Source organism: Tamandua tetradactyla, chromosome 6, assembly GCF_023851605.1.
Source record: "Tamandua tetradactyla isolate mTamTet1 chromosome 6, mTamTet1.pri, whole genome shotgun sequence".
Taxonomy (NCBI): Eukaryota; Metazoa; Chordata; class Mammalia; order Pilosa; family Myrmecophagidae; genus Tamandua; species Tamandua tetradactyla.
In genome coordinates this window covers 105343093-105350665 of record NC_135332.1, presented here as the reverse complement: position 1 = coordinate 105350665, position 7573 = coordinate 105343093, and the positions used below count along the sequence as shown (strand labels likewise).

Sequence of the window (7573 nt, the reverse complement as noted above, 5' to 3'; positions counted from 1 at the left end):
TGACCAAAATTTAGTAAGTCTATTTATCATGTAATCAAAAAAGAAAGCTTTTATGTCAAGCCAGGTATTCATATAAAACTAAAATCTAGTTTTATTCCTGTTAAAATAATGTGGATTATTAGTCTGCTCATAAGGTTAAAATTTTTTAAGTTCTTCTTAATCATCTGAGTACTCTGTCTAGAAAGCAAAGATTTTACATAGGAATAATAGCCTTTTTAATGTTTATGTTGGCCTTACCTTTTGTTTCAGAAGACAAGTCTTCTCACTGTTAAGGGGAAAAGTGGTTAAAAATAATTTGTTCTTTCACCTTGTCTAAGAAAGTTGCTAAAATAGTTTAACCTATTGTATAGGAGGTGTTTGGGAAGTATCAAAATGGTTAAAAGAGATATTCTATCCTGTTGCTGGTTAAATTTGTATAGGTAAAATATTTGTATATTTAGATTGCATAAAACTCCTAAAAAATTGACAGTTTTCTCACTGCCCATGCTATATCCTGATACTAATTTGTATAATGTTAAAGAGTGGTGTGGTGTTGTTAGTCATAATTTTAGTTATTGTTTAAAAAGCTACAGATCATAGAAATAGCCAAATAAATTGTCAGTTATACTGCTTTGCTCTAATACTTCTCTAAAAGTATATATAGTCAGCTATAGGTCAGAGCTTCATCTCTGACAAAGAAAGACTTCAAAAAGAGGCAGGACAACTATATTAATTATATTTTATCTGTTAATTAACATAACTCTGGTAAATGTGTAAAAGTCTATCAGAACAAAACCTCTGCTGTGGTTTATTAATATAAAACAACTGTCTAATGTTTTATTTCTGAAAGCAGATTCATTTAAAAATGCTTCTAATAATTAGAGCTTAGATTATAAGCTTTAACTGTTATCTTTAAATTCTGAAATGCTTTGCTCTTTGTACAGCCTAGAAGTTCCATGGAATTTTAAGTATTTGTGTGGCACATGAGACTCAGATATAGTTCTCCAGCTCTGAAAGTCAGTGCAAATCCATAAAGCAACTGTTAAAAAAATGGAAAAAGATCGAAATGTGATGAAAGTAATCTGGCTAAAACTAAGGTAAATAAATAGGCAAGGTAAAAAATAATAATTTTGTCTGTATTTTAAAGCTTTAACTTTTGTGTGAGACAAAAAGAAAAATGGTTGTTTTGTCCAAAATTTAACTTTTCTGTAGCACACAAATTTAATCTGTCTAATCAATTGACATAAACAACCTAATTCAGCTTTGTTTGATATAGAACCTGGAATAAAGAATAAAATCCTAATATTTTGTACAATTTAATGCTATACCATAATGCATTTCAGGGTATTTCAAACAAAAAACGGAAGAGTGTTTGCAAACTCACTTGAGGGACTTAGAACAATAGAATTATTGAACTTCCTAACCTGGGGAATTCCTGACATTTTCTTAAGCAAGAGTGGCTCTCAATTTAATAGGCCAAAGCTTCACTCTTGGGCTTACACTTATGAAACTTAGTTCTGTAATAACAAACTGAACCTACTTATGATTAGTGCCTAAGAGTCATTTCCAGAAAATCTCTGCTCAAATGTGCTTTCTCTTTAAGCCAAACTCTGACCTTCCCCTCTACATGGGACATAATTTCTAGGAGTGTAAACCTGGCTCTGGCATCACAAGACATAACTGGCCCTGGCATGGAATATAACTGGCCCTGGCATTATGGGACATAGGTTCCAAAAATGAGCCTGACCCTGGCAGTGTGGATTAGTTGACAAAAAGGGGGGAAAAGAAATAAAGCTTCAATGGCTAAGAGATTTCAAATCAAGTTGAGAGGTCATTCTGGAGGTTACACTTATGTAAGTTCCAGCCAGATATTACAAACCACCATAGTATAGCAACCCCCACCCAACAGTATTCCTGGAAACCCTGAACGATATCCTGGGCTCTGTAAAATTTTACTTGTTAGATTTTCTTTTCAGAGACTTAAAACCTCCAGATAATTCCAATGCCAGATAATTTCTGCACCTTGATAACAATGCCCCCTTTAGCCTTGAAGCAGTTAAAAGAGTCATTGCCCAGGTATCCCTTAAGACTGAGAGGTAATTATCAAATGAGAGGAAGCAATTATAACTGAGAAATTAGGATTTAAGGATGATTTTGATTGCTGAATCATGATATGATATTTTTGCTTTCTTGTATATTGGAGTAGAAAGAGGGGGAATACCTGAAATCCTTCAACTATACTTCAGCTGCCCTGACATCTGAAATGATTGTAAAAATCCTTATCTTGGGCCTTTGTGACTTTAAGAGCTCTTACTCCTTTATCTGGTCATTTTCTTGAAGGCAAAAGACCCCAAAGCTAATGAAAAATTTGAAGACAGCCATTAACTGGTTTAAGTTCCACACATTTGTAAATTGTATCAGTTAGATTTTGCTATTGAGTGATAACTTGTCTCCCTTCCTTTTGGTTTACACATTTAGTATTGATATGCAAGCTCTGCTTCCTCTTCTTTGAGCTTGTGTTCTCCTATTGAAATGATAATAACACTATCTGCTATTCTGCTTTAGACTTACTACTAGAAATGACCTCATTTCCTCTTGCTAAAATCCTTAAAAACCTTGAATCCCCTAAACTTGAAGAGCCAGATTTTGGGCCACTAGGCCATCTGCTCTCCTACTACATGCCCAGTAATAAAATCTTTCTCTTTTAAAAAAAAAAAAGTGAAGGAGAAATTTAGGCATGCCTACATAAATAAAAACTGAGAGAGTACTTTGGTAGCAGACCGGACCTACAAGACAGAAGGTTCTTTGGGCTGAAAAGATCACTAGATGGTAACTCAAATTTACTTAAATGAAATTAAGGAACACCTAAAAAGGTAGTTGCATAGGTAAATATAAAAAACAGTATTAATGTATGTTTTGTTTTTAACTTCTTTTTTTCCAACATGATTTCAAAGACAAATGCATAATCATTGAGTTAAACATAGTATTATCATATAATCCAGCAATTCTACTCCTAGACATATATTCAAAAGAATTGAAAACAGGCAACTAAAAACTTGTACATGGGTGTTTATAGCAGCATTATTCACAATAGTCAAAAGGTGAAACCAACCAAATTTCTATAATTGACCAAATGCATAAACAAAATGTAGTGCATTCCTATAATGTAATATTATTCACAATGAAGAAATATGAAGCACTAATACATGCTATAATATGAGTGAAACTTAAAAATATTATGCTAGGTGGTACATACATATGATGGGATATTGTATGGCTGCAGAAAGGAGCGAAGTTGTGAGGCATGCAACAAGATGAATGAACCTTAGAGACATTACGTTGTGCAAAATAAGCCAGAAACAAAGAAACAAAAATGGTATGGATTTTTTTTAGAAAATAGTTGAAAGGGAAAATTAGGGCCTAGATTGTAAGCTCTTATAGCAGTCACATTTAGTCCAGAGCTGTAAACGTTATTTCTAGTTTGAAGTGCTGTGCTACATATGTGCAACCTGGTGTTTCCCTGGAACTTTGGGTACTTCTATGATAGCTAAGACTCAGAGTTGGGGTTCTGAAGCACTGAAAGTCAGCATTGCTACATACAACAACTGTTAAAGAAACTGTAAAGGAAATCAGGCTTCAATTAGAGATAAGAACAAAGTCGATCTGGTTGGGACTAAGGTATATCAGAACACAGGATAAAGAATGACAGTGTCTGTATTTTAGAACTTCACCTACTCTATGAGACCAAAGGAAGAGATGTTTATTTTGTCCAAAACATAAATTTTCTGTAGCACATAATCTAACTCAACCTGTCTGTATAGCTCATTTAAACAACCTAAACACATGGAGCCCAGAATGGGAATGAGAGCTTGTAAGTCTGTATAGCTTAATGTAATACCTGGTTGCATCCCAGAGTATGATGGGTAAATAATTAAAAAGTATTGGCAGAGTCCCTTGAGGGACTGGAGAAAAAATATGATCTTATTAAATTTTCCCACCAGTGGAACCCCTGATACTCTCTTAACCATTAGGGACTCCCAATTCAATAAGCCAAGCCCTTGATTTTAAGGCTTGCTCCTATGAAACTTATTTCTGTAGCAAAGAAGCTAAGCTTACCTATAGTTATTTCTAAGAGTTACTTCCAGAAAGCCTGTTTTGATGCTCAAATGTGGCCTTTCTCTCTCTAAGCCCCAAGTCTGAAAATAGTCATTACCCTCCCCCTTACATAGGTCATGACATCCAGTGCTGAAAATCTCTCTGGCAATGTGGCACATGATGCCCAGCAATGAGCCTGGCCCTGGCACTGTGAGATTGACAATGCCTTCCTGACCAAAAGGGGGGAAAGAAATGTAACAAAATAAGATAGCAGTGGCTAAGAGAGTCCAAATAGAGTTGAAAAGCTATTCTAGAGGCTACTCTTACACAAGCTACAGCTAGATATTGCTAATTGCCATGATTTGCCAACTCCAACCAAAACCATTCTTGTTAACTCTAAAGAACACTAGGACTCTATCTGAGAGTCTGCAGAAGTTTCACATAGTAAGATTACTTTCCAGAAACCTACAACCTTCAGATGGGTCCTTGGCCAGATAAGTCCTGAAATTCAGAGGGGTCAGCATCTCAAAGAACATCAACTAGTTCCATCCCTATCCCATATTGCTGACACCCCTTTCTGACATGAAAAAAAATAAGAATGGGCATAGCCCAAATACCCCTTAAAGATTGGGAGATCAAAGGAGAAGTAGAAGTTATAACAGACAAGATAAGATTTAACAAATGAGTATATCTGCTGAATCATTATATTGATATTTCTTTTAGTCTCCAGTGTCTTGTAGCAGCTAGAAGGAAAAACCTGAAATTGTGGAAGTGTATCACCTACCAAACTTGGAAATCTGTTCTATAACTACATGTTACAATGTACTTTGAACTGTATTGCTTTTTTGTATGCATGCTATATTTCACAATAAAAAATGAAAGAAAAAATAAAACATTATGCTAAGTGAAAGGAGCCAGAGTCAGAGGGTCACATATATGAATCCATTTTTGTGAAATATCTAGAATAAGGAAATCCATAAAGACAGAAAAAAAATGTGTGGTTTCCAGGGGTTGAGGAAGAGGGAATGGGAAGTGACTGCTAAATGGATATGGAGTTTCTATTTGGGATGTGAAAAGGTCCTTGAACCAGACAGTGGTGATGATTGCACAACCTTGTGAAAGTGTGCCATTGAATTTTACACTTTAAAATAATTTAAATGGTAAATTTTATATTATTCATATTTTTTATAAAGTTCCTTTAATTAATGCAACTGACTACATAAACCAAAATAGCTATACACATCAGAATCAGAGTGAGCTCTTACAGACGACTGGAGATCCACTTGATAGAGTGCTGTGTTATCCCAAATTCCATCACATGACCGCTGCCTCTTGCTTCCTGTAAATACTTCACATGATTCAAATTTCTTTGAGATTAATGTGAGGATATAAACTATACCTTGCATACACGTCAAGATTCAACAGACCCTTCCAACTTCTCAAAATGAGAAAGGGCAAATTTAAGAGCATTCTTAAAGAAGAAGAGGCTCTCACCAACTTTTCCCACTGTCCCCTGGTGCATGGTCTGCTGAAGCACTCATTGCAATCAGGATGTTGTGAGGGATGAGAGACAGACAATCTGCCCCCCACCCCTCAAGGCAATCCAGCTCATGAGGCACAGAGTCTGCGGGAGTGATGGGCTCGGGAATGCTCCATTGAAGCGAACTTTGTCAAAAGGGCTGGTTAGCTGGGTCATGAGGTTTGCTTTTGCCCATGCAAGCTCCCCCCTCTTTAGCGCGCCTTTCTAAAGTAAATTCCATATTCCACTCCTGGACAGAGGGACATTTCCTAGTGGACTGTGACAACCCAGATTGCTGTCATTATAAAAAAGGGGACTGGGGAGAGACAGCAGAAGCTGAAGTATTGCCTGTTCACTCATGGCACCACAGCAGAAGCCATTTCCTGCCCTTCAAACTGGGGTCCAATGGATAAACTTGTTCAGCAGATAGCTGTCCATAAAATTCATCTCTGAGTTTGCCTTTGCGTTTTGGAAAACAGGTTGGTGCCACTTTGGTTGGGGGAACATTTTTTAATTCCTTGACAACAGCGGGTTGAGCATAGTTCCTCTTTTCTCCACCTCCTGTATGGCCATTTTTCCCAAGCCTACCCTCCCTCCCCACCCCTTTACACTTGATGTCTCTACTACATGCTGGAACAGCGGATGCCTGGGAGCCCATCTGGGTGAGGACTTTGTCAAGCCACTGCACAGAACCATTAAGGTGTAGCTCGATCCAGCAGGGGCACTGGTCACCATCTGACTCCTGTACTCAGCTCCCCAGGCTTCGATGAAAATCATGCGGTTGGTAAAAGTCCACGTCAACTGGTGGATGGCCTTGAAGCCCTGGTTGGCAGACTGAGCCAGAAGCGTAGCAAACTCCTCCTTGGTGAAAATCAAAGATCTTCACAGGGCATCCTGGTGGAATCTAGCAGACGGTGGCCGGGCGCCAGTTGGGAGACTGGACAATAATGATGCTCTCACTGAGGCTCTCTTCAAAGACCTCACCTTTGATGTAGTAAAGCCGCAGGCTTCTTGCACTGTGTGCCTCGGGTGAGCTCCACTGCGGCGTTCCTGTTGACGATAAAGAGCAGCCTAAGGCAGAAGCACTCTGAGTTGGAGGATGAAGCCCTCCACAGTCATGGATAGCTGTGAGGCATGGAATGTCGCCCCAACACACTGGTTCAGCTCATAGTATGAGTTGGAGCACCAGAAAGCAGGCTCACAATAGGTACCTGGCTCTAGGTCCAAGTTATTGTGTGTTTTGGGGACATCAGATTCGGTGATAGGTTTGGAGAATCTGTGTCCGTGCTGAGTTCACCTGGTGGTCACTGGTTTCTCCATCTTTACTCAGGTAACTAGGGGGCGGGATTTCTGGGATATTGCTCTGGGGCTCAATGCCCACCGGGAAGTTAGTGTTTTCGGGGATGGAATGGCTAGAATTGTCCAGCGGGCGGAGCTCGCAGGGATCCATCACAGGAGGTGGAACTGGGGTCTCCACTCTCTGACAGTGGTAAGGATTCAGACAGAAAATTGTCCTTTTTCGTATTGAAGGTGGGTCCTCACAGCTCCATGGCCCACAGCTCCTGGAGGTGGTTGTGCAGGTCCGGACATCGCCGCAGGCGGCAGTAGATCATGTGGGGAGCCCCTTCCCATGGGACTCCTGCAGCCAGCCATCCTGGGACCAGTAAGCCTGGTATCGAAGGACACAGACTTCATTGCTATGGTTCCCTAGTAAGACTGTAAGCTTTTTGAGGGCAGGGGCCATATCTTCCAATCCGTATTTTTATTACAATAAAAAACTCAACAAGGAAACACAAACCGTCCAAATAACAATGGACAACAGATTTAAACAGATATTTCCCTCAAAGAAGACATACAAGTAGCTGATAAGCACATGAAAGATACCATAATTAGTCACTAGAGAAATACAAATAAAAGCCACAATGAGAAGCCACTTCACAAGCCCTAGAATTGTTATAAAATTTGAAAACAACAAGCAAA

At 38.8% G+C, this 7573-nt stretch overlaps 1 pseudogene; it reads right to left on the bottom strand.

Annotated features, from left to right (window-relative positions):
* Nucleotides 1-5945: 5945 nt before the first annotated feature.
* On the bottom strand, nt 5946-7337 carry LOC143686784 (mothers against decapentaplegic homolog 3 pseudogene; annotated as a pseudogene).
* Between the last annotated feature and the right edge of the window lie 236 nt (nt 7338-7573).